Genomic DNA, 25,467 nt, shown 5'->3' on the forward strand with positions numbered 1-25,467 from the left:
AGCCCCTTGAAAGCCTACGGACAAATATTTTGCTTCTGATTTGCACCAACTTGCTGTGCATACACCCAAACTGCTTGGCTGTGAGAGTGAGGGGAGATGAGCCTTTGGAAGAATATATAAAGAATTTGTTTAAGGTGCTTAACATCTGTTACTTAACTACTTTATGTCTCATCAGTAAGATTTAATTCTACTTCCCACTGGTGTTTTTCTTTATCTCTCCTCTTTCCATTATTTCTGTTCAAAGGACTAAAGACAGTAGATGAAATGTTAAAATGATTTAGGATTTTCAGCTGTAAGAAGTGTGTATAAGCAACATTAAGGGTCTGATTTCAGTGTAAGATAGGATATTTGGATAAATCAGATATCCCAAAGCAATTCAGCAGCTTGGAATTGCTGATTAAAGAAAGATCTGCTATTCTCTCCCTAGAATGGTGAAACACTGTGCATGCAGCTGACCTTAGGTATGTTCTTTTAATTTTTTTCTCTGTTCTTTCCTTTTTACATCATTTTTTGAATGTTGCCTTTTTGATTTTTTAAGTGTAATTTTGTACTCTAATGGAACTGTAGACTCTAATGGAACTCCAAGACTGTGTTTGCAGCACAGTGTAGACAAAAGTCTACAGGGCCAGGTCTCATTTAGCTACATCTGGAAGGGAAGGCAGCTGAGCTGAGACACACAGACATCAGCACAGGTTAGCCACCAAATTCAGGCACTTCAGCACAGGCTGACTTCTGCATGCTGCTGCCTTATTGATGCAAATTCTCTGAGTGGCAAAGTTCTCAGAAGACCAGGATAAAAGAGTTCAAAGTTGATGGCAATGGGCATTGTATTGCCCCTGTGCTGATGGAGTTTTCTACAGGGGACTGTTTTGTATTCAGAAAGTGGAGATGTGCTGAAGCTTTAAAACATGAGAAAAATCCAAGCCCATAAAGTCAAGTTGATTTCTACCCGAGAAGACAAGAGGTGGAATGGTGGTGCCTGTGAGCCTGCCCGGGCAGCAAGCTCTGCCTGTCCCCGAGGGCAGCAGTGGAAAATTGCCTGTTACACCAGGGGCCAAGGTACTCCACAATTTTCAGCCCTATTCAGTTTCACTGTGCTGATAGTGTAGGGTGAGAATGGATTTGCCCACATAACCATGGCTAAACCTGCTGCAATTCTGCAGCTTGTGTGGGGCCTCTCTCCAACAAATTGCAGGAGTGGAGTCTCACAACCACACTGTGTCTGTGCCTCCCACACCTACAAAATCAGCCAGCGGTGCCTGGCACCCTGACATTGCACAGCCAGACAGCAAGAAACACACAAACCTCATTTAGATGTTCTTTTTAATAATGTTTTACAGAGCTCAGTAGAATTCTTTGGGATATTTAATCTCCTTTTGTTACAGGGAACCACCTGCTAGAATGGTATGGCACAGCAGGTTGGCAATGCTCAGGTTTGACTTGCAGGAAGGATATTTCTGGCTGATGTTGACATCCTATACATTGAGACATTATAGCCAAGTTGTCTGTATCCATTCTGTCTTAATTCTCTCTTTGATAGGAGGAAATTAAGAAATTACAGGAAGTCAAGTGGCCCAAATCTCTTACATGGTTATTGTATCAAAACTGAGTGATCACTCTGCTGACTCAAATACATGAGGAAAGAGCAAAATCACAGTCACTCAAATATAAAAAAGCAGCTAAAAGTGAAAGCAGACTATGGTTAATTAAATAATGAGGAAAAAAGCACACCTATTTTTCATTTGAGTTCTGTGTAATTCAGATGCTCACAAATCTTCACTGCTTCATGATAGACCATAAGAACTCATTAGCAAAGCTTATTATAATTCTGAGAAAATTATTGTAATATTTGCCTATGGACTTGCATAAGTGATTTACTTAATTTATCCAATTGAACAAAAGGGCTAAACTGTATGGACTGTAAGTGATAAATGTAATAAAAATTGAGCATTTCCACCGCGCTATTTAAATTTATCCTGACTTTCCCTGGTTCCACACTTGGCCAGGCCAGACTGGTCCAGCTACCTTTGCTTCCATCACTGCTCTGCTCTGTAACATCAGCATCTCCCTCCAGACATCCCTGTATGCACAACTTCAACATGCTTCAGGACACCAGCCAGCTCTGCTGGCTGTGAGTCAGAGGAAACTCCTTTATGGTAACTTCTCATATCTTCCCTAAAGCATGTGACATTGGACACTGCCACTGGCAGCACACCGGAGAGAGAATACTGCCACTTTTATCTGCGTCTATGAAAATGCACTGCTGAAAACATGCACTCTTAATTGTTGAGCCAGTAGCCTTCTGGAGTCCTGTAGGAATGTACCACCCACAAGAATGATCTGGTGTGTCAAATAACCAACGTCCTGCTGAATGAAAGTTTTCTTCAGGAAGGTATTAAAAAATAATGCTGGATACCAGACACTGCTATGTTCATTTTTTCATCTGCACAGTATTTGCACCATTCACAAACAAGGGCCTGGTGCTACACAACCAAAGTAACTCTGGAGAACAGGCTTTGTCCTATTCTGCCCTGTGTATAACACACAAAATCACCAGCCAGCTTCCTAACCCAGCCACCTCAGTGCTACTGCATCCCTCTAAAAAGCGGGAGGAAAAAATGTTTTCTACATAAAAGGAAGAGTTTGCTCTGGTCAGAGACAGAGAAAAAAAATGTTCTAACCTGAAAACCGGCTGGGTTTAGTGTGTGAACATTAATCAGAAGTAAATAAGAAATATCAAGGTGTGTATTGCACTGCTGGCCTGGACCATGCTCCAATGTTCATTACTGCCAAACCTACTCACTAAAGTAGGAAATGCCCCAAAGAGATGCATCTCAGTGCCAGAAGAAGTCAAGGCAACAAGAGTAAAAAAATAAGCAGATAGAAAATGCAAAAGTTTAAAAAACCTGGTTATTTACTCCTGGGAATATGGGGAGAATGAAGCAGAGCACTCAGGGTCTGTGAAGAAAGAGCTTCAGTGACTTCCCATTCCTTTCCAGTCATTCAGTTCTGACAGGCAGGGACAAATTGAATAAAAATCAAAACCACTGAAGGAAAAGGGGAAACAACACTTTTCATTAGCTTTCATATCTGACAGTGTGGTGGGAGTCCCTGGGGAGGTGGTGCAGTGTGCGATAGCCTGGACACGGAGCTGCAGTCCGTGCCCACAGACTGCGTGAAAGTCGTTTAGAGGCGGGACAGAGCAGGCAACCAGTTAAATGCAAAACCAAAAGATCAAACAAACAGGCGAGTCCTAGAATCTTAAAAATCAACCAGCTGCTTTATTGGGAATCAATCTTGCTCCCTTAGGAAAGAAATAAGATAATGGAAAGACTTAGATTCAGTAAAGAGTTCTTCACCTGAATTCTGTACAGAAGGGCAGCAGTGACTCAGACTGACCCAGGCCAGACCCAGGCTGAGACAGAATAAAAGCAGACAGCACATTTCTGTACTACCACTAAAATTAATAGTCTTAATTCATCTGATCAATTTGTTTGCCTCTCAGACACAGAATTTCTCTTTAACATCACCTTCTGTTTCAAATCAGATCATTTTCCTTCTTTCTTTGCAAAAATCCAGGTTCTACCTTTCTACTGCTTCGATCAAGCCTTATCCCATCACTTTTCTAGATCAATTCCTCCATATCACCACTCATCCTGATCTTCTCACAGCTTTCCATTCAACAGTAATATTGAACCAATGCTGCTTTGGAATTCACCACAAAATTCACAGCAAATAAAACGTTGACTTCCAGCTGTCTGAAGATACATCCTTTTTCCCTCTTCCTGCCTCCTTCCATACTCTCTCCTATCTGCTGGATCTCTACCACAGATGTCCTCTTGGTCCATCTCTTTTTCAGGTTGGAGAGTCATGGTCTGTTTTACTCATTGACAGAACTGGTGATAAACTTCACTTGTTTTCTTACAATTAAGGTCAGTTATTTCCCTCCTCAAGATCAAGTCTGAAATGCAACTGAAGGCTAAAACAACACTCCCAAGCCTCCATGATTAGGGTTTATCCATGAGTAGCCAACACCTCACTGTACATGATGCCCTGAAACACCCCCAGCCCAGCTCAGCTCCAGGAGCAACAGCATCCATCCGAAATAACTCAAAACTACGTCCTGAAAGGGTCAAAGCAAAGATGATAAAGGGTTTATGCTCAAGATTCTCATGTATTATTCTGGCTCCCCTTGCAGCAGGCTCAAGTAAGGAGACTCCTTCCAAGGCCTGATCTCATTAAACTGCAACAGGATTTCACTGAACATTCACTCAGTTTTCTGTGCTTTTTGCCCTTTTTGGCAGGAAAAGGTGCTTTTGATAGCTCGTCTGTTTAACAAGGAAATTCCTCAGAGGGTCTTTGCTGAGAATGTACAAAAATCCACAGACAGCTGCTGTGATGTTTCCTCATTTTTGGGTTAACACACAGTATTTAGACAGGAAGCAATTGAGGAAAGGTACAATTTATTAAAAACAGGCTTGGTTCCAAAACTCACATTAAGTACAACACATGGCACAGAGACAACACACTCCCACTGCAGCTACCTGCATGGACAGGCAACCCCAGATTTCCATGTTTGTGTGAGCCTGGTGCAGGAGCTGCAGCTACACCCTGGGAGAACAGGACCCACATCACTTGCAGTCCTTCAGAACTAAAACACTGCCATAAATTCCTTTCTTAAAAGACACGTCCTGCTTTTCCACAGGGTGCAAAGTGAAGCCAAATTTTTGCATTTCTTTTTGCATCTTAAAGCAGCTGTCAGATAGAAAGCTCTCTCTCTGAAGGACTCACATGGTCCCTCACACCACAGCATCAGTGTAACCCTAATTATCTTTACTGCATCTTTGGGCAAGATCTCCAACTTACAGGAGGGGAAACTGAGTCAGAAAGCCACTCAATGATTTTGCTCCCCACTGTAGAGCAGGATGATGGTCACTCTGACTCTTACAGAATCCCCCCAGCAGTTATCTCACTGAAAAACATTGAGATCAGTGCACATTGTCTCATCCACTCCTGCACTGAGGAGGACATGGGGATTTGCCCCCCTCCCCACCCTGGCAGCTACAGCCTCCCCTCCACCAACAGCCTCTCCACTTCTGCTCTTCTTCTACCCCCAGGGAGGCTGCATGGCTTTGGTGGGACAATTTCTGTATGTTCCAATCCATGAACCCCACGGGGACTCACATTGAGAGTGCTGGAACATGCACATCTCCCCTCCAGCAGAGGAGTGACCCTGGTGTGCCCTTCCAGGCACCAGCTCACACCAGCACAAGGTTTGTGCTCCAGACACACAGACTCCCATCCTCCTCAAGCACCCAGCAAAGAGAACCTCTGAAGCAGGTTCACAAAGCACCTGATGCCAACCTACACAAAACAGCAACAAAATGTGGTCACTTCCAGAAAATGGTTGCTGTAAAAAAAAGATGAGATTTTGCCATCCACTTCAGAAATTCCCACTGCCAGGTGGTGACTATTTTCCTCTCTTTACAAAAGCACAGAAACTCCCACCTCCCCCTCTCCCTGCCCAAGTCAGCAGGCTCGCTGGGATGTTTTCATGTACACCCACATTTGTCTTTCCTCACATGATATTACAGAAACATTTCAGTTTGCTCTTTTTTCATATGCCACATTCCAAAGCATTTCTGTCAACAGGGAGCTGCATCCCCACCATAAGCTCATGTGTGTAATCAGCTGGTAGGCAGCCATTAAATCCCACATACAGCCACAGCCTGTTGGTAAAGATGGATATCAGCACAAAGCAATGGCACACTGCAAGGACACAGACACACAGGTGCCTCTCCTGCCCTCACTGCAAAGTCCTTTTGCCCACTTGAAGCCCCTGGTGTGTAAAATAAAGTATCAATGAAATTTCATGAAGGTTCATGCCCAGATTTCCCCCCCAGCAGCTTGGTGGTGCAGATCATGGAGTAGCTGGCTGATGTACCAGAAGCACCATGGGCACTGGCAATTGAACGTGTAGATGGAGGATCTGGGCACAGCTGATATGGAAGTCAGAGCTTCTGAGCATTTAGGAACTGAGTCCTGCCTGCTGCACTGAACACAAGAACTTCAGCAGGGGCACTGAACCATGCATATGGGAAAGAGAACCGTGCTTGCTTGGAAGTGCTGGTACTTTGCATTTTTCCACAATTAGAAAATTCAGCTGTGGCTGAGTGGATTTATATCTGAAGTATCAAAAAGAATATTTTTTCTGCCTCTAGAGAAAATAGCATCCCAAGCTCTAATTTTTATTAAAGCAACTGTAGAGAGCAGTCTAGAATGAAATTGCCATCTGAATCTTAATTATACCTTCACATTGAAACACTGTAGCAAATTACATGTAAGATTAAAAAAAAAGGAGTGATATTAACATATAATGAGCCTCATCAATTACTATGGATCAGGAAAAGTACCCCTCATATTATTGAAATGGTTTAATTTGCATGACTGGATGATTCAGATTCTTCTTGGTCATTCATTCAAATCTCCCCAGAAGACATAGCCACAAAGAAATGTCCCATGGCAGTCTTGGCCTCAAATAACTAAATTAAATACACTGTTAGTTACCCTCTCATTTTGCAACAGGGAAATTGAAGAGCTCTCCTATGGTAAGTCCAGGGAGGAACACAGATCTTTAGCCATTACTGAGCTAACTGTATATGTATATAAAATTAGTATGATTTTTATAGTGCAGCAGTATGTAAAATGACTTGCATATTTGAGTTCAGCTTCTCATGGACAGAGGCTCAGTCCCATGCTGGAAACAGGAGATATATTTTAACAGTAAAGCAAGGAATGGATTTAAGGATAAAGATCAGTGTTCCCACCATTTGAAGAAGAGCCCAATAACTAATAAAACACCCAGTCAACAAACAAACCATACTCAGATCTACGGTTCTGTGTGCACGTGGGTTTAGTCCCAGCTTAGCCACTGGAGAAAGTAGTTCAGAGATCTGGGAATACAATAGCACATACAGGGGAACACATTGAGATGTTTCCTTCAATTTTGTCAGTCTTGGATTTTCTTGGCCATCCTTGGGAGTTTTCCACAGCTATGGCTGCACTGGTTTATGACAACAAGCAGCTGGATGATGGGCGCAATGATACGAGTCAGGAGCTGGTTGGCAATGCTTTAGAAACCACATTTATCCTCTCTACTTTAATATTCCTGCTCAAGAGTTACATTATTTCCCTGCTTTGCAAGGACATTGGGGCAATCCATTTAATACTGTTGAGCAGATTAAGATGTTGAATGAATATCGATCACTAAGCTCATTCTGACTTTAGTACCATATACATACATAGGCCAATCTTCAAGACACTTTTGATGATCAGCACTGACTGATTATATTTAATGAAAACTAGTTTAGAAACACATTTGAGTCAGGTATCATTCATTCATTTCCAGATTCAATCAGCAAAGGAGAGGGGGAAAGTTTGTTTCCCTTTCTGCAGATTAAAGGCTGTGTCTGCTTTGAAAATTAATCACTTTCTGCTGTTATAAAGTATTCCAAGAAGCAAACTGATGGATTGGCATCAGGTTACTCACAATAAACAGATATCCACATGCCTGCAAGCTTGTAAAGATTAAGGATGGAAAAGGATTTTTTGAGGTACACAGAGATACCATCGTGAGTAATGACTTGAGGAAAACAAAGGCAAAATCTTAATTTGAAAACGCACGGTGGAGTGTTTATTAGAGAATGGAGCACAGATAAACTTCCAAAGGGACTTCTGAAAATTTCATCACTTGCAACTGGATAGAAAAGAACCAGACAAAGTACCTGAGAACATACTATCAGGTGCACTCATGTTTTGGCAGGCAGATAATTTAGGTAACTTTAAAAGCTCCTTTTCTATCTGATATTCCCGGAAGGCCCATAGATTTTATTACAAACCCCTGGTCCACCGAGGCCCTCAGTGTGCCTGGGCTGTTAGCAGGGAAAAGAGGAGAAGAAGGACCTACGTGTCCTTGGGATACCGATAACCCAGCCATGCACCGTGCTCCCCTCTTCTCCCAACTCCCTGCCTCAGTCACCATGCACAGAAAAGAGCCTGCAGGCATTTACTGCCTTTAAAAACTATCTGTCTGACAAGTGACTGCCTGGCCGTGTCCTGGCTTTAAATCAGAGAGATGGCAGGGCATTCAAAACATCCCTTGTGGTCCGCAGGCATCGTTCTGCCCCCACCAAGTCACTGGTGTCCCAGCCATGCCCTTGTCGTGGGCTGCACGATAACAAAGAATGGATAATGACTCCAATTAGGAGGTGTGAATGTCATTCCACTCCCCCTGCTCTCTTCCAGGTCACGATGAATGTGTTTGAAAACTACTGGCACAGCAATTTAACGATAATTCAGATTTAATTTGCACTCTGTCATCTCTGTTTTTTCTATAGGCTTTAATAGTTTAATTTAACAGTCTTAAACACTGTCTATATTACCGAGACATAATGTGTATTTGAGATTTGAGCAGCTGCACGGCACAAAATAATATTTCACATTTATATTGTGCCTTTCATGCTGAAGATGCTGAAAAATGCCTTGATTACTATATCCACAGAAGAATCAACTCATCCATCACTGAAACGCAGTCACTGCTAGGTTGGAAACCTCATCAGTCTTTAATAATTTAGGCAAAATAGAGCAGAATATTCCACTCTATGAGGAGGCACGTTGAGGAGGTAAAATTAAGTTATCCAAAACTGCAGTTGGGCAGGGCTGTCTCATACGCTCACCCTCATGACAGGAAGTTTTTTATGACTCTCAGATATCTAATCAAAAGGCAGTACCTGCAGGAACAGTTTCCCCTACACCAGCATGGTTTATTAGTGGTCAAGGGAAGGAGGGCTCTATTGTCTGCTGCCTGCCTCGGCTCTGCCTCTCCCTCTGCCACCTCCCCTCTGGGTCAGTAAGTCCCCATCTGATGCCGCTCAGAACAGACCCTTGAAAACACAAAGAAGCAGTGAAAGATTGCCAAAGTTCCTCACTCTGGCACTGTCGAGGCGGGATCCAAGCCAGTGAGAAAGCCCCCACTGATGTTACTGTGCTCTGAATCAGGCCCTCATGAAGCCCAGCCCTGCTCTGCCCTTCAGCCCCACGCCTGCTCCCATCACCAGCTGCCAGATTCCCAAGTGAACAGGTGCCCGGGCAGAGCAACTTTCCTGTCTCGGTGAGTGCTCTGCTCAATCTTTCAGCAATGGCAGAGGAGACCTCTCTTACATACGTGGACAGAAACCCTCTGGTGATGAATTTGGCTCCCACCTCCTTCAGCTGCCCCATGACCCCTCTTCTGACCAGAAAAATCCATGGTGTTGCAGCCTCTGCCCAAGATGTCATGGTCTCCAGGCCCTGGCAGTGATGGAAAGTGGTACTTTCTCATCTCGTATCCAAACTCAAGCTTTTGTCCCACTGCTGCATTTTTGTGACAGTGATCCAGGGACCAAGAAGAGTAATGGGGAAGTGGGTGGGTGGAGAACAAATGTGCCAAGCTTAATAAAAATTCTCTCTATTTCCAAGAGCATTATCATCCATGTTCATCACTTATTAAAAGGCTTTCATTTATGAAGCCTTTAAAGCCCAGTTTAATAACCTGCAATCATTACTTGAATCACAAAATTTGCGTTTTATTATATTGTGTAAATGAAGCACTGTAGCATTTAATGTAATTTATTTTTTCCTCTTCCTCTTTTTTCAATGTTTTTAAAACTATTATGATCAGGTGTTTTTCTCAACCTCCCTTAAAAATGCACTGCACAGTATCTGTGGGCCCAAAGTAACACTGTTCCTGGGATTTGAGTACAGCAATGAAAGAAGAAAGATAATAAACCAGCCTTTCCTGTGTGCTTGCTGCCTCTGAGGTTTCTAACTAGATTGTTCAGACCATTCACTCTCCCTAGGGAGAGGCTTTAGGTCCCCTTATATCCAGGAGACAGGAATTTGTTCATTATTAATACACTGTCTCCAGGAGGCTTTTTAAATTTTTTTTAAATCAGAGTATAAATTCATGATTGAATTTATATATATGCAGACTGAGAACGTGGCACTGTTAATGGGATGGCCTGGAGTTATGGGTGAAGGCATGGTAACAAGCCACCAGTAAGATTCTGCAGCTGGGGACTTGCCAAGAGCCACGGCCATTTCAAACCAGTGACAAAGACATTTGCCCAGGGACTGTGCCTTACTGAGCTGCCAGGATGGCAGCAGGGGCAGCCACCTGCCTGCTGAGATGGCACAGAAATACTTCTCAGCCCCAAGTCTAGTGCAAGCTCTCCCAGAGTGTACAGGCACATCCTGAAACTAAATTATGCCTCTGCAGTCCCAGTGGGACTTATGGTAGCATGTCTCACGTCCTTCATGAGGCTGGTCTTTCACGGAGACAAAATGAAAACATTAAAACACCTGGAGTAAAACCAGAAGGACAAATAAAACAGGAAGAAAATTTAACACTGGAAACTGGTCAAAACTGCAAAGCTGAGAGATGTGGATCCAAAATTTGGAGCAATTCTAATCAGGGGTTTGGTTCTGGCTCATCTGTAATTGAAATGAAGTAAAAATCTGCCTGAGACAGTCAACAATCTCAGCTGTTTCCGAGATCTGGCTTTCATTAATTTCATTATCATCTAAAATGCATTCTTATTGCTTGTTCATATGCTGAAGAGTGAGCGAAAGAACACACCAGGAACAAGTTTATCTTTGTCTTTGCAGAGGAGCAGATGCAGTATCAGTCTCAGGGGCACACAGACCCCTTGCATGGAAAATGACAGCAAAGAGTTGTGAAAGTGTGGGACTCTTTAGCCTGAAAAATAAATAAATTGGAATTAGTACTTCAATCAGTCCCTCATGCACTTTGGGGAGCTGCACCAATATTATTAGTATTAATCAGTGTTAATTAATCTCAAGCTACACTTTGCCAGCCTTCTTCCAGAGAAACAGTCAAAAAGACAGAATTTGTATGGAGCCCTCCCAAGAACCTGTGCTTTGTGAAGCCAGATCTGGGGATCCTGCAAAAGGCTCACGCCCTTCCTGATTTTTATGGAAGGATAAATATCACAGATCAAGTTCCTGGGCAGAGGGATGCGTTAAACACACTCTAGTTGGGTGTGTGTAAATGGCATTTCCACCCTTCCCTTCAGATAATTCAGTTATTTAAGAACAGGGTGAAAATGGGAACTAGGAGGCTGGTTCCTCATGCCTCTGAAACAAAGCTGCAGCAGCTGATGAGATGAATTTCCCGTGTGCTCCCCACTGCTCTGCAGATGTTAAACCCAGCCCGTGTGGCAGAAGGGGCAGTGAGTGTCTGCAGCCCCAGCAATCACAGTGAGGGCTGGGCTGAGCCCACCTGCCTGCCAGAAACCCTGCACTCACCAAAGCCAAATCCATCACACTCCAGGGCACACACCGGGACAAGGAAACGACTTTGAACCTAGGCAGGATATGGGGGCACAGAAACCCTGGACAAACTTTTAGTTGAATTTCCCTTGATATAAATCATTTTGCCAGACTCCTTCTGTCCTCTAGTGTGAGACAAGTCACCAACAGGGCGACTAGAGGGTGCTACAACATATATGGGCCTCAGATTCCATCCCCTGGCATTTAGAAATTCATGGCATAAATTAACTGTTCAGCTCTGTGATGATACTGATTTGCTTCACTTGGCATAAGCAGATATTTTGCTACAAGAGAGATGATACTTTCTGAGACCTGTCATCCTTGGGTTCTCAAATCCACTGGCATGTTTAATAGCAAAAAATATGAAAGGCAAAAATAATTTGTACAGATAAAGACCTCCGTGTCACAAATGACAATTCAGTTTAATTAGGCCAACTCACATATATTATATTCCACCCATAAAACTTAATATCAGCTAAAAATTCCCATCCAATGCAAATTTTCTTTAGTGATTTATTTATGCAATTGTGAGACAGAGAAAGCACACAAAGCAGTGGGAGCTGCAGGCTGAAGTAAACAGTGCTGTCAGAATATGCAAAACAAGGGAAGAACGCAAAAAAAAGAGAGGGAGAAGGAAGGGACAAACATTCTCTGGCTGGAAAGTTATTGAGTGTTTGGAGCCAAAGGGGAGTGGAAAGCTTGGAAAGGAATTTCTACATGTAACCTACAGACTCTACCCTATTTCCACGCCCAGCATCTCTCCCATTTAGCTAACAAATGAGAAATCTTTTGGGGGGTAGGCACAGGGTTAGATTTGTGGTTTTAAAGGTCATTGCCTGAAAGCAGCACCGCAGCAGGCAGAAAGGAGCTTTGCAGTTGGTCGGCTTCGGCGAATCCCACACTTTGAGGAGCGCTGGCAGTGAGGTAATCCCTTAGGAATGTGTGTGCGGTTGGATGGCTGTGAAAAGAGAGCGGTCAGCCACCAAAGCTCTGTGCTGAATATTCACGTCACACACACACAATCATTTTTCTTGTTAAGTATTGAGAAGAATGGGAACATTATAAATGCAGTATCTTCTCTGGCTACAAGTTTAGCTGCTCTAAAAAGATCTCACTCCCCGCTCCTCCACTCCACCAGCTGTGCTCCACCTCCACCCCCAAACCAAATCCGCACACGCTGAACTTTATAAGGCATTAAAAAACCGGGAGAAAACTTAAATACAACTGAACTAAAGCTAAAGAGTAAGACGTTTAAAAGGTGTTGATGCAGAAAACTGTTAAAAGCATTTCAAGGTCACTTGTCTATCTAAAAATGACTCTTTATTGAACACATAACCCCATGCCACGTGATGGGGTTATATCCATATCCACAGTCAAAGCAAGTGCTTTGCTCTTTGTGTGTTGAGGAGTCCTTTTGCCAGCAACAGATGAGTTTGCTTTGCCAGTGCCAGGTAGTATTGATAGTGCTGGTTGTTGACAATATTTTTATTTGCTTGAGGCACTTAGTAATTTGTTGCAGGGAGACAGAGTTAGTGTTGATCAGGCCTCCCAGCCCAAAATCAAGAACATCATGGAAAGTTTCCCATCTCTTTCAGTGAGTTTTTTATCAAACCTTAAGCAGGAAAAAATGCAATATAATGCTTTCAGTCACTTTTCTGATCATTTGCCAATAAGGCTAGACAGATAATCTTCCCTTTTTTCCTTTCTTTTCCCTTCCTTTCTTCCTGTTTCAAATGGGTCTACATTGGCATTTATCTGTCCATTTTCATATGGACTTGGTCACCCTCTGCTTGGTTCAGGGGGCTAGGGCTCACAGTTTGCCTGCGCAGAAGCAAGATAACAGCACCTCACAGAAGTAATTTGCAAATTAATGGTATCTACAAAAAAGAGAGAATTAGACCAATCACATGCCTCATTTGAAAATAATATTTTTTCTGTTTTCTAAACAAAAGTTGCAGATACTTGAACTCACAGGACTAGAATAAATTTCTAGGTCAGTAAATTCCTGATTATGAGATGATTAGCTTGAATGGCACATTTAAATGCCAATCTCTTTTCTTGCAGGAAACAAACAGTTTAAACATGCAATTCTTGACCTACCCTAGTACCCTTAAACTTACTATTTAACACAACGAAAGAAAGAAGGGTGGTGAAAAGCTGCCAATCCACTTCAAAGCTTCTTCTATATTTGTGGGTAAGCAAAATCCAGAAAGGATTAATGAATGTACTCAGAGAGATGAAAACTCACTGGGAACAAACTTTCTAGAACTAAGCAGCAAAAGACTCAAACAGATGCTCTGTACCAGGGGCCAGAATGCAAATTTACTTCAAACGTATTACAAATTTTAGCCTTCAACTTCTAAGCATGCATATAGAAATGTCTTTACAGCTGTAACTAATTTCAGCACAGAGGTCTTCAACAACGTGGCACTGGGGAAGGTCCTGAATGGTGTCTGGTACTGCTTATTTGCAGCTGAGGATTGCCCCACAGTGCAACTTCTCTCCCTCAGGAGACATTAACCCTCCACAGATACTAACTGACCAATCCTTAAAATCCAACTGGTTCCTCTAGCTCAAAGCCCTCAACTTTACCAGTGGGAAAAGTGAGATACAGTTGCCCCCAAGGGACTCTAAGGCACAATTCCCTTGTCTGTTGGGGAACTGAAGTCCCCTATGAGACCACATCTTAACAACATCCCCAAGTATTTCACAACAGGGTGTGAATGCTCACTTCAGACAAGGAGGACCACGTTTTCACTCTCCATTAATGAAGTTTATTAACTCACACAGACAAAAGGTGCTTTCTGGGTTTCTATTTCTACCACCATGACTACAGCAAAGTCTGCTCATGCTTCACTTAAAGAATGGTTGCCCCCACTGGAATTTCTGCAAACAGTGCATCTCCCATGCAACATACCCAGGAAGCTGATTGTCTGCATGAAATCATTTCCATCATTTGGAAACTGCCCCACTCCCATGTTTGGAAGGAGAGAACCAGGGGCAACAGTTAAAAAAATTACACTACTAAAAAGTTGTTTTCCTTTCAACTATTGTACCAAGTTCATTAATACCTTCTGCTGTTGGTGAAATGATCCCCATTAACATTTCAATTTATTATTGCTGCTCCATTAATGAGACCACAAGAAATGGAAATGAGGCCTATAAATATGCTGAGAGTTAAAGTCACGAATCGTAACAGCGTGCGCACTTTATGAGTAATGTTTGGTACCACTGGCATTCAAAACAGCATGGAAGGATGCTCTGCTGCATAAGCATCTGGCTTAACAAACAACACCCCAAAAGGTCCAAACAGAAAACCACAATTCCTGAAATGACAGGTTAAAATACCAGCAGAGTCAAAGCAGTCTTAACCCCAGCTGCTGAGTTCCATGCGGTTCATTGTTAAAATGCTTTTGGAGAAGGACTTTGTCAGTGAAGGTCATTGGGACTGTTAAACTTCAACAGGCAAATCCTGCAGGAGGAAGGACTTGCCTCCATGTCCTTTGTTTAAAAAAACCCTTTACTCTGTGTTAAATATCTGCTTACTGGCACCACATCCAGTACTGGGGGATATCGATCTCTTGATAGTGCACCACATCTTCCAGGAAAAAGGGCAGACTACAAATAGAGAATTCCAGTCCTGGGAACCACAGTAGGATTCATCTGAGAAACAAATGTATTGCCAGGTAGCCTTTTAGATCCATCAGGCTCCCACAGTTCTTCTGTTGATATTTTCTCCAACAAACAGTGAATATCCTCCATGGGTCAAGAAACATCCTTATGCAAATGGCATTACTGCAACTTGCATTTTCAATTATTAATATTCCACTTCCCATCTTACAAATGTTTTCAGAAAAGAGGAAAGCAGAAGCTTGTTCCCCCAGGAACAAAAACATAAAATGTGATATCTCACTGAGTTAGGAAAGGAATGGTCCTTTCAGCACAGGGATGTCATATCATGCTAGCAACACTTTTGTTTCTGCATTTCATTTCTCTCTACTGATTAAAAATGATCAGTTCTACTCCATTTTTTGAGCATAGCTGACAGCACTAGGCTTATGCTAAATGAAATGTACAGCACTATCATTATCACTATCGTCTTGCAAGGAACAAACTTATAATTATTACATTATTTTTTCTGATTTATTTTCCAGGAATCTCAGATTTCATAACAGGGACTGGCTTTGCTCTGAGGTCCTGCAATGTCAGTGAGAAGAGAACGCTGCAGGCCATGCTGCTTCTAAGCATTAACAGAAGAAATGGTCTAAATTGTCCAGTTTGCCACGGCACCAATAGTAGGTTTGGAAAAAAACCCAGACACCTTCAGTAGGATGAAATAAAACAAAAATATGAAAAGCAAACTAGTTAATGAGAGCACAGGCTATTTCAATAAATCTACTTATTTGATAAGCAGCCTGCCACTGTCAGCCTTTTATCATCTGTGAAAATGAATGATGGATCTTCTCTGTTTGCTTACAATTTCAGACCTTCGCCTTCTGATCAACATCAGCATTTTGCTCCAGTGCCTCTAAGGACATGGATTGCTAGCAACCAGCCAGATTCCACCTTTCAGGAAGACTCTAAAGACTGACAACACAGGCATGGCTCAGTGCTGTGTACATATGGCACACAGACTGGGTAGTTCAAGGCTGTTAAACGTTCAGCCTCTTCTGAGTTTGCCTAAAGGGAATGAAAACTGTTCCTGCAGAGAGTGTATGCACATAAAGCTGTAACAAACATTTAATTTTAGTTTCTCTGAAACAGAATTAGTCTGTGCATTCTTCACTGCCAGTTGCTAGTGCTGCTGCTCAGACAAGGTGGCTTTGGAGGGTTATTAATTCCCATATTAATGGCCAGCCTCCCCCACAATGCTGAAATATAGGCTCCTGAGTGTGTTTCAGTCTTATTTTCCCACACTTCTTTCAATTCCTCCATAATAAGCAGATAAAGTCATTATTTGGATGAAAAGGACTTCAGTCCAACACAGGCTTACAATACTTTATCTAGCTTTGCGATTCAACTACACATTTTACCTTCTGTGTAAAAAAAACTTGCTGAAAAAAAAAAGCTAGAAAATAATTTTAAATGTACAGCAAGTTCCAGGGAAACTGCTGAAACAGCTACATCCTGTGTGCACTGTTTGTTTGTGCTGAACCAGTTAGCAGGAGAGAAAGGCTCAGATATGATTTTTAAACTAGGCTGGTGAAAAATGTTTCACTCTCCAACAGAGTTGATTTGAAAGGATTATTTCTCTGCTGCACTCTGAGAGAGCAATGCTGCCAAATACCATGAATTTAAAATGCTTTATCTAAATCACAAGGTATCACCTGAAATCATGTGTAGTTTACATACCATGCAGCCTCTTTCTATCCTTCTGCTAAAGTTGAGGTATAAAGCTTAGAGGTACTACTGAAACAACCCCAGGAAACTCTATGGAGATTGAAACTGCTTGAACTGGAGCAAAGCAGAAGTTACTCAATTAAAGTCAGCTCTTTAGTACTGAAGTTTATCTCATTTATGCTGGCTAAGGATCTAAGTCTACTATCTACAGATTGAAAGATGCTAAAAAAAGAACTATTTTTATATGCTCTGCCAAATATAAAATATGTGAGTGAAACGTAGGCAGAGATTCATCTCACCCTACTTTATTCACCTGAGCTAAGCTAGGCTGCAAGGCCTTGGCAGGTCAGCAGGAGATCAGCAGTCCCAAAGGTCGGCTCTTGCCACCCATGGTGAGGCCCTTCTGGTGAGTCACCTTCTGGAGATGCTCATCTCCTTCCTCCACTACTCAACAAATCTGGATTGGACAGACTGTCCCAATCAGTTGTAACAAAACAATCTGATAGCTATGAGCAATACTGATCCTCCCCCTTTTCCACCCCACTACTTTTGTGTCAGCAGGAATCCACTGACTTCTGCAAGGTTATTCACACTCAAATCCACCTAATTATGGTACTCTCCATAAAGCCATGTTCACCTGGACTGAAGCTGCTCAGGATGCTGATTTCAATTGTCCTAACTTCTCTAGAAAAGGTGCCCAAAATGCAAGAGAGTCGCAGATCATCCTTTATATTAGTCTTTTCGTTCTTTTCATCCAGGTTTTACCTAACAAGAAGTTTGGTCTGGCACCAGACAACTCTCTCACAAAACCACTGAGAAACATAAAATACTGTAACAGCCCCTTACCATGGGATGAATTGTCCTGGACTTGAAGCAAAAGTCGATATTGTTCACACCTCACTGCATCACTTTACAGTGAATTTTGCTGAAGTTTTTGAGAGTTAATAAGCTGCCTGCCTCTCTTTCAGTGTTCAACAGTGTCAAGTCTGTATAGAGAGAGGTACAGAAACAGTATCTGATTTAAAGCTAGAAACTAAAGAGCTTATTTCCCCTCATCTGGTGAAGAATCCAGTAAGCCTCTTAGGCATGTAGTTGAAACCACAGTAAGGACAGTATAACCCGTCCTAGAATTGAAGGATCAGGAAGAAAGTAAGAAACAAGAGGCAAACGAGTTGTTAAATAGAGTATTGGGGAGAGCTTTAATCAAAGGTGATGCACTGGGTAGGTCCTTCAGCAGCACTCACTTCATACAGGGAACTGGGACTGTGCCTAGCCTTGACTCAGGGCTGACTCCACCTTTGAGCACCTCTCTCTTCCCCATCTGCAAAATGCTGATAACTCCTTATGAATAGAAATCAGGATATGGGAGCTAAGCCTTATCACTCCTGCCTTCAGGCAGGCAACACCTTGGGGAAATCAGTGTGGGATTTCCCGGGCAAAAGGTTAGAGGAGAGAGCCCAAAGCAGTGGGACAAACCCTGGATAAGGAGGAAGGGGTGGCCCACGCACCATGCCCTTCATCTGTCTCCTGAGTGGTGCAAAGTATTTCCCAAGTTTGTTGATGTGAAGCAAAGCTGAGAGATATTGCTCTTCTACAAACACAGACATTTCATCAAAAGACATCAAAACAAGTTTTGCCTTTGTTTTGCCCTTCATAACTTAAAAAGGCATCTCCCAAATAAACAAATTCCCTTCTTGTTTCATTGTCTCCAAACATGCTGCTTCCACCTGGAGCACCCTCTGCAGCAGCTATCATTTTGCTCCAGTATGGTAAACGTCCTTTCTTCCCTTCCCCCTCCTCTCCCCTTTCCTACCTGGGGAATTCAGCTGCTTGCAGAAAAACTTGAAAAGAGAAAAATGGAATAAAATGTTGGCTTCTATGACCCAGAAATAAGAACTGAAAAAAAAGTGAAACCTTATGCCTTGTCCCCAGTGGCTCAGGGACTTGGAGCCATATCAAGGCCATGAAAACAGAATATTGCACTTTGTTTACAATAAATAAAAAAATAAAAGACTGCTCCACTCCCACCCTGTGGGATATGTTTTCTAAGGAGGAAGAAATTCCCTGTGGAGTTTATTATGTGTAGAAGGGATGTGTGCCTCCTAGGGAAAAGCAGTGGGGGTAGTTTTTCCCTTGGTGATTTCTTTCCCACCTTTATATCACTACTTTATTAATTTTTGCAAGTCTCACTCCCCTCCTTTCTGCAATCAGCAAAGCCACACAAAGAAACATGCAGGTAATTCAGCCACTCAAAACTACACAGCATCTCCTCTCCTATATAAACGATCAGTGTGTGGCCTGGGTTTCATTTGCAACTGTAAATGAAACAGACCTACAACTGTGTTCATAATCCTCCTTAATTGAATTTCTGTGACAAAACCCAGACAAAATTATTACCCTCAAGTTAACAATTTGCGCGAAGTAGCCAAGGGTTCCTGGGAAGCTTTAAAACAAATGCAGGACAAAACTGGTTGCCACAAAGCAGCTATTTGGTGTTGGTACCATTTGTTTGGAGTGGGAGAGGCTTCCCTGGAGGAATAAGGTCATTTTAATATGAAGGACAGGCCAGGAATTCAACACAGGCCAAAAAAAAAGTGAGAATTAAATAAGCAGTGGATGAGCTTGGATGCAAACCAGTACACGCTGCTCACACCACAGCTACTGGAAGGAGGGGTTGGGCTGTCCTGGCTGTTTGAAGGGCAGCATCATTCACAACTTGGTGTGGCTCATGGGACAGTTTCACAAATCCAGAAGGACTTTAGGCAACTGTTAGGTTTGTGTTGAAGTTCACACCCCATTGAAAGGATATCTCCTTTAAAGTTCTCATGTAATAATTTCCTTGAACGAGGTCATCAGTTCTATGGTGAACATGCAGAGCTTTAGTAATGATGTCAGGCTGCTGGTAAAATATCTAAACTTACTTTTAAAATGTGAGAACCACTGCTAAATGAAAGCAGTGATGCAAAAAGGGCATTGTCCTGCAGGGCACTCCCACAGTTTGCAGAAGAAAAGAATTAAAGCCTTTCCTGTAACCCAGATTTAGTGTTTGTTTTTCTTTTAGATGATACAGATGTTTTCTTGACAAGTTGGGCAAAGTTGATGTGAACAGAGACGTCTGTTTGCAACAGCTAATTTTGTGTGTCATGGCCATGTACTTGGACAAACACTCTATATTTTACCCCACAGTACCATGTTTAAGTCATCTCTGTATCAACTGGTAACTAAAGCAAACTAGTGAAGTTATTAGGGATCAAAGCAGGCTCTTTATGCTTCAGTTTACAGAGTTGATCAGAGCAGAGCAAACCATGTCACCCCAAGGCAGAGCCTGCCTGGGTTACCGCCCCACATGCTCGTAGAAGTTAATACCCTTTGCATTTGAAGCAGAAGGGAAGGCTGCAAGGGAATGGGGAAGGCTGAGGTAATGGAAATAGAAATCCTACAACTCCTCAGTATGCGCCCATGTCTTGTGTGTTACCCAGCCCTCGTTGCAGGCAGAGTTGATGGAAATTTAGGGGTAAAGGAGGCTGGTGGAGCCTCATGTTAAAATTTCCTCCAAGTAAAATATTGCTATAGGTGATTAAATGAGCATTTCTGTTCAGAGACAGGCAGGCAGGGACCAGAACCCATTTCCACAGACCTCTGTGCCACAGCAGGACAGTGGGTCTCTGTCCCCAGCCTCACTTGCAAGGCACAGCTGACATAATGAGGGACCTCAGAAGAGTTTCCAGGAGACATCTCCCAGAGATCCCAGAGGGGTAACAATCAGGTGCTTCTGATTTCTTCAGTGTCTCTGCTGTGCCAAACATTTCAGCAGTTGCATTAATGCCTGACTTTGAGAGATTGCTCATTAGCCCTTGGATCCTGTGCCACTTTAAGCAACCTTTTCAGAACAACTTTTTTATAGTTTGTGTGCTCTGTTTTTCCTCAGGCCACAAGTTAAACACACTGAACAACACCGGAGAAAGAAATAAACACTGAGTCAGAAATAAATAGATGCATATGCACATGCCTAATATCCCCACACACACAGTCAGGGCCAGAGATCAATGTTTTCAGGAAAAGGCATGAGGGAACAAATTATCACAGTGCTTTGTCAGTGGTAGCAAAGGAAAGAAAAAGGAACATTCAAAAGGGTGATGAAATGTTTCAAGAAAAAGCAATATATTTTTATGTACTTATAAAATCCATTGGCAATGATTTTTCTGGTTAATTGGTTTCATCTTATTAAACGGAGAACATGTTTGTAAAATCCAGATATATTCAAGCACAGGTCCAAGTTCTTCACCAAAAGCCAATACACCATTTCAAAAGAGAAAATTCAGCAATACAAACCATTTTCCATTAGGCTGAAATCACAGCACTCTTATTGGGAAGAGAAATTGATAGAGTGCTTGACTTCTCTAAAATGCACTTTAGAAAAGTCACGTAACTCATTTACCCCAAAACTGCTGTCCTCTTTCTCCCTGGCCCTATGAAAATGGATGAATATTTTTGGCCCAATTATGCAGTGATTTATAAACCAACATTCTGCTATCTTTCCTTGCACTTGTCATGTTCAACTTCTTCCCCTTTATTAGACCACTCTTCTTCCCATTAAATAGTCCCTCTGTCTCACTTGCCAAAGAACTGCCAATGGGCCCCTGATTTTACAGAAGAATAGACCCAGATTTACCAATGGAAAATGGCCTCTAATGTACCATGGACACAGCACACTGAAGCATGGTAATTTGCCTGTGTTAATGATGCTACTTCACAATGATCAGGAAAACAAAAATCTCTAATAGCTAAATGACATCCAGTCCTTCTGCTGCCTGTTGAATTCAAAATCAGTGGGAGCAAAACCCAACATCTTCTAGGAGACGAGCTAAAAGTGGTTGCAATGTTTATTTTCTATCTCCCCAAATTCCTGATCGGCATTGAATCACTAAAATGGGTGATTTGGTTCTAGAAGGAAGACAAAAAAAAACCCAAACCAAGTGTTTCAAAATGTTTTAGCAGTTCAAAAGCAAAGTGGAGAAAAATTAATGAACATATATGTAAATATTTTTGGACATACTTGACACTGGCATGATTCTGTGTAAAATACCACTATTAAGCAGCACTAAAATATAATTCAAAATTTTCTCTTTTTTAGGTGAAAAGAGGAAGTCATTACTGTTGGAAGGTCAGAGCAGCAATCTGCATGTGCCATTGCTTACTTCTGAAGATGCTCCAGTTCCACAAAGCTCTGAGCTCTTGAGTGCCAAATCAACCCCGAGAAATGTCTTCAGCAAGAGTTCTCATCAGAAAGCTTCTTAGAGCTGAGTTCCCTAGGCTGCCTGGCTGGGAAAAGCACTGATTGCTTTGGCCAGTCAAAGAGTCATTGCTCCAAAAGTCAATCTTCAAATAGAGCACATTAAGCTACTCCGTGAGAGAAACTCTGCTCTCATATTTGGCCAAACGCAACAGGCAGAACAGCACCGGCTTTGATGACATTATTTGGAATGCACAAGAAGGGACCAGGGATCATAAACAATCATATGGTGCATGTTTGGTAATCCTTTGGCACTCTTGAAAGGTTGGAGAATAGACTCAAACACTCAAAGAGGTTTATGAAAAAAAGATGAACAATATTTACAATATTGCTCATATAAGAAAAGGCTTCTATGTTATTTTCCAAGAGCAGAGGGAGTGATTTGTCATCCAGTTGCAGTTCTGTGGATTTTGTGGCAGTCTGATTGGCACACTCCACACGTTCCTTGTCCAAAACTTTCTGGTACAGCTGTGCAAAACAGGAGCAAGACTTGAATTCAAGAGTGGCTGAGAATATAGGACCAAGCCACTTCAATTTCATCTCCATTTCATTTCACAGACTCACACAGAATCACAGAATCATTTAGGTTGAAAAAGACCTCTGAGATCATCAAGTCCAACTGACTCGATTGAGTCCAAATTTTGACTTGTCAATCAGACTATGGCACTGAGGGCCACGTCCAGTCATTCCTTCAACATCTTCGGGGATGGTGACTCCACCACCTCCGTGGGCAGCCCCTTCCAGTGCAATCCCCATTAAGAGACAGCTTTTACTGTAGATGTAACCACTGCTTAGGGTGTTGTTGGGGATGGAAGGCACGGGGGGAAGTAAGATTATTTACTGTAGAGCTCTACACTTGATTCTCCTGTGCTTAGCACAGGAAAAGTTTGTCAATGCAGGTTGAAAATAAGCACCTGAAGGCTCTCTAAATACCTGTTTATTCTATCTGGAGTAGCACTTAAGGGAAGTACTAAAATCTTGAAGACAAATGCCACACAGCACATATTAATTCTCAAAAATGTTGTATTATTAAGTTTTTTTACTAATGTGCCTGCTTCAACTAAAATACATTTTCTAAAATCCCACAAGATAGGTGTTTCAATTGCTGGCTCAATGTTTGATTTGCAGAAAATGTGTCTATAGGACCAGCAACCAGACCTTGGGAGAGACATAAGCAAAGGAGCAGTGACATGCCTTGAACACCAAATGATTTACTGTAATTTTAAATATTAACATTTTCTGAATGAAGAGTTTTGATATCTTTCATCTTGTGTTTTGCAGACTTTGCCAAGCAGAGACCATAATACTTATAAGCAATTTATCAGCAAAACCATGGCTGATTCTACAGAGGCCTGATATTTGAGACCTGCCCAGGTAATCTCACTGTGAAGTCAAGGGGCCAAGGAAAGAGTCCCAGCTGTGGCTCAGCAGAAGTGCTTCTCCAGTGAAGCATTCAGTCCCCCAGCCAGGCCTTGCTGAAAGCTGCTTGGCAGTGTGCACAAGGCATGCTGTCTTCCAGGGGCTGGATGCAAAACAAACTTCACCCCTGGCGCAAAATTCACACCTCTGGCAGAACTAGCAGAGATGCTCTTCCAGATGGGCCAGGGCAGGAAACCAGAACAGCTCCCACTGCTAGCAATGAACAGACACTCCCTCCTCCTGCCAGCAGAGCACAGTGCCACCCCCACCTCTGGAGCAGCAGAAGCAAAGCCAGAGGCAGGGACAGAGCAGGTTCACAGGGCACAGCCACTTTCACTGTGGGCAGGGACATCCCTGTGCTGCAAACCCCCAGTGATCACACCGAGGGAGGCTGCACATCACCCCTCCTCTGCCCTTATCTAGAGCAACAGCAACACAATAAAAAGCCACGTGAGCAGAAAGGCTGGAGGAGCTCACACAGCCAAGTTTCTTTCTTGGTGCCTCTCTCGATATCAAACTGCTCATGTGAAGAGTACTGCTCATCTACAGGGTTGCCAACACCTGGAGATGGTGTAAGGTTCTTGTCATAGCAACTTAGGTATTATCCATGATTGTCCCTTTAGATTTTGCAAGATGAGTGCACAGGCAAAATCATTACACCCATTCATTTTAAAGAAGGGGTATCTCTTTTGCTTGCTACTTGCCAGGCAAGTACAGCCACCAAGGTGTGCAGCTGTTAAATGCCAACTGCAGTTCCTATTACCCATTTTTGTTCTTCACCTTCCTTTTACTGTGCATTTTCCTCAAGATCTTTCTTCCTTGCTTTTCTTGAGAAAAATGGCCTCCTTTATTGATTAAATTACAAATTCCAATGCCGAATGATTGAGTTATATGATAACACCTGGCGAAAGACAATTGAAATAAATGGAAAAATTAGCACCCTCTTTATTACAAAAGGTTTGGATGTTGAGTAGCTGACTGAATTAAACGGAGATTGAGCAGATCTGAGAGAATTGATTAGGAAAAACAATGCAGAATTCAGAAAAGAGACACCAAAATTAGCACCTTACTAATTCACCTTCAAAAAAGATGGAAAATGTTGAGGAGAAGGAGACTGCATCCTTTTTGTGCATTTGCAACCTGGAATTGCCCAAAAGCTTACCTCTGTGATAAAGCTCCCAAGATACAGAACTCTGACATCAAGTTACGAAAAGCCAACAAATACATCACCAGGTCAGCAGCCTCTAGGGTTCATTTGTTCAGCTTCTAGTAGGTCTTTTTAACTAGTATCACAAGCAAAAGAAGGTTCTTGGCCTTTGTTCTGTGCCTAGGAACAAGTGGCATGCCAGCATTTGATAAGGTATCATTGCATTTTATTCACTGCTTATAGATGCTAATGAGATATTTTTAATTTTGTCTGTTTGTGACATTTCCTGCAATACTGACAGATGTCTTGGGCTCTCTTCCTGAGGATTAGGCAACCATTATTGGAGATCTTAGCTTAAACAAGAAGCTGATAAAGCAAAGTGTCTAAAACGGCAGGATCAAATTTGAAACTATGTCTTCCTTCTCTCAGTGTCTTCCCTGCAAGCTTGTTGCGAGGTAGACAAAGCCTAGCAAAGATGAGATCTAGCAAAGCTCTGGAAAGAGTGTAAACACAGCTCTCAAGCAATGGCTGCAAACATGGTATTATCTACTTACAGCTTCTGCATTACTGAAGTGTCATATTCGAAGTCATGCTCCAGGGAAAACCGTAAGTGACCTGTGGAAACATCAGAAAACAAGTCTTCAGTGGATATTTCTAACTACTCTTCTACCAGATAGGGAAGAATTTTTACATTATTTGGAAATCAAGTGCAATGAAAATATTATTTAACCACAAAGCAATGTAAAAATGTTCCTTAATGCTCATCTGAAGGTTGCTTCAAAACTAGCCTCAGCTGCAATTATTTGCTGCCTACAAAAAATCCTAGCCCACAGATTGGGCAGCAGAAAATGTTTGTGGAAACAATAAATATTTTAACACA

General features: G+C 42.3%; 1 protein-coding gene across 1 annotated transcript in view; it reads right to left on the minus strand.

Moving 5' to 3' along the window:
* SEMA5B (semaphorin 5B) overlaps positions 1–25,467 on the minus strand; it is a 264,588-nt gene that overhangs the window by 156,861 nt on the left and 82,260 nt on the right. The window contains exon 2 of the mRNA XM_063400862.1: positions 25,142–25,202. The gene's annotated coding sequence lies outside the window, so the exon portion shown is untranslated. The remainder of the gene's footprint in view (positions 1–25,141; positions 25,203–25,467) is intronic.

The sequence above is a fragment of the Prinia subflava genome, chromosome 6 (assembly GCF_021018805.1).
Source record: "Prinia subflava isolate CZ2003 ecotype Zambia chromosome 6, Cam_Psub_1.2, whole genome shotgun sequence".
NCBI classification, from domain to species: domain Eukaryota; kingdom Metazoa; phylum Chordata; class Aves; order Passeriformes; family Cisticolidae; genus Prinia; species Prinia subflava.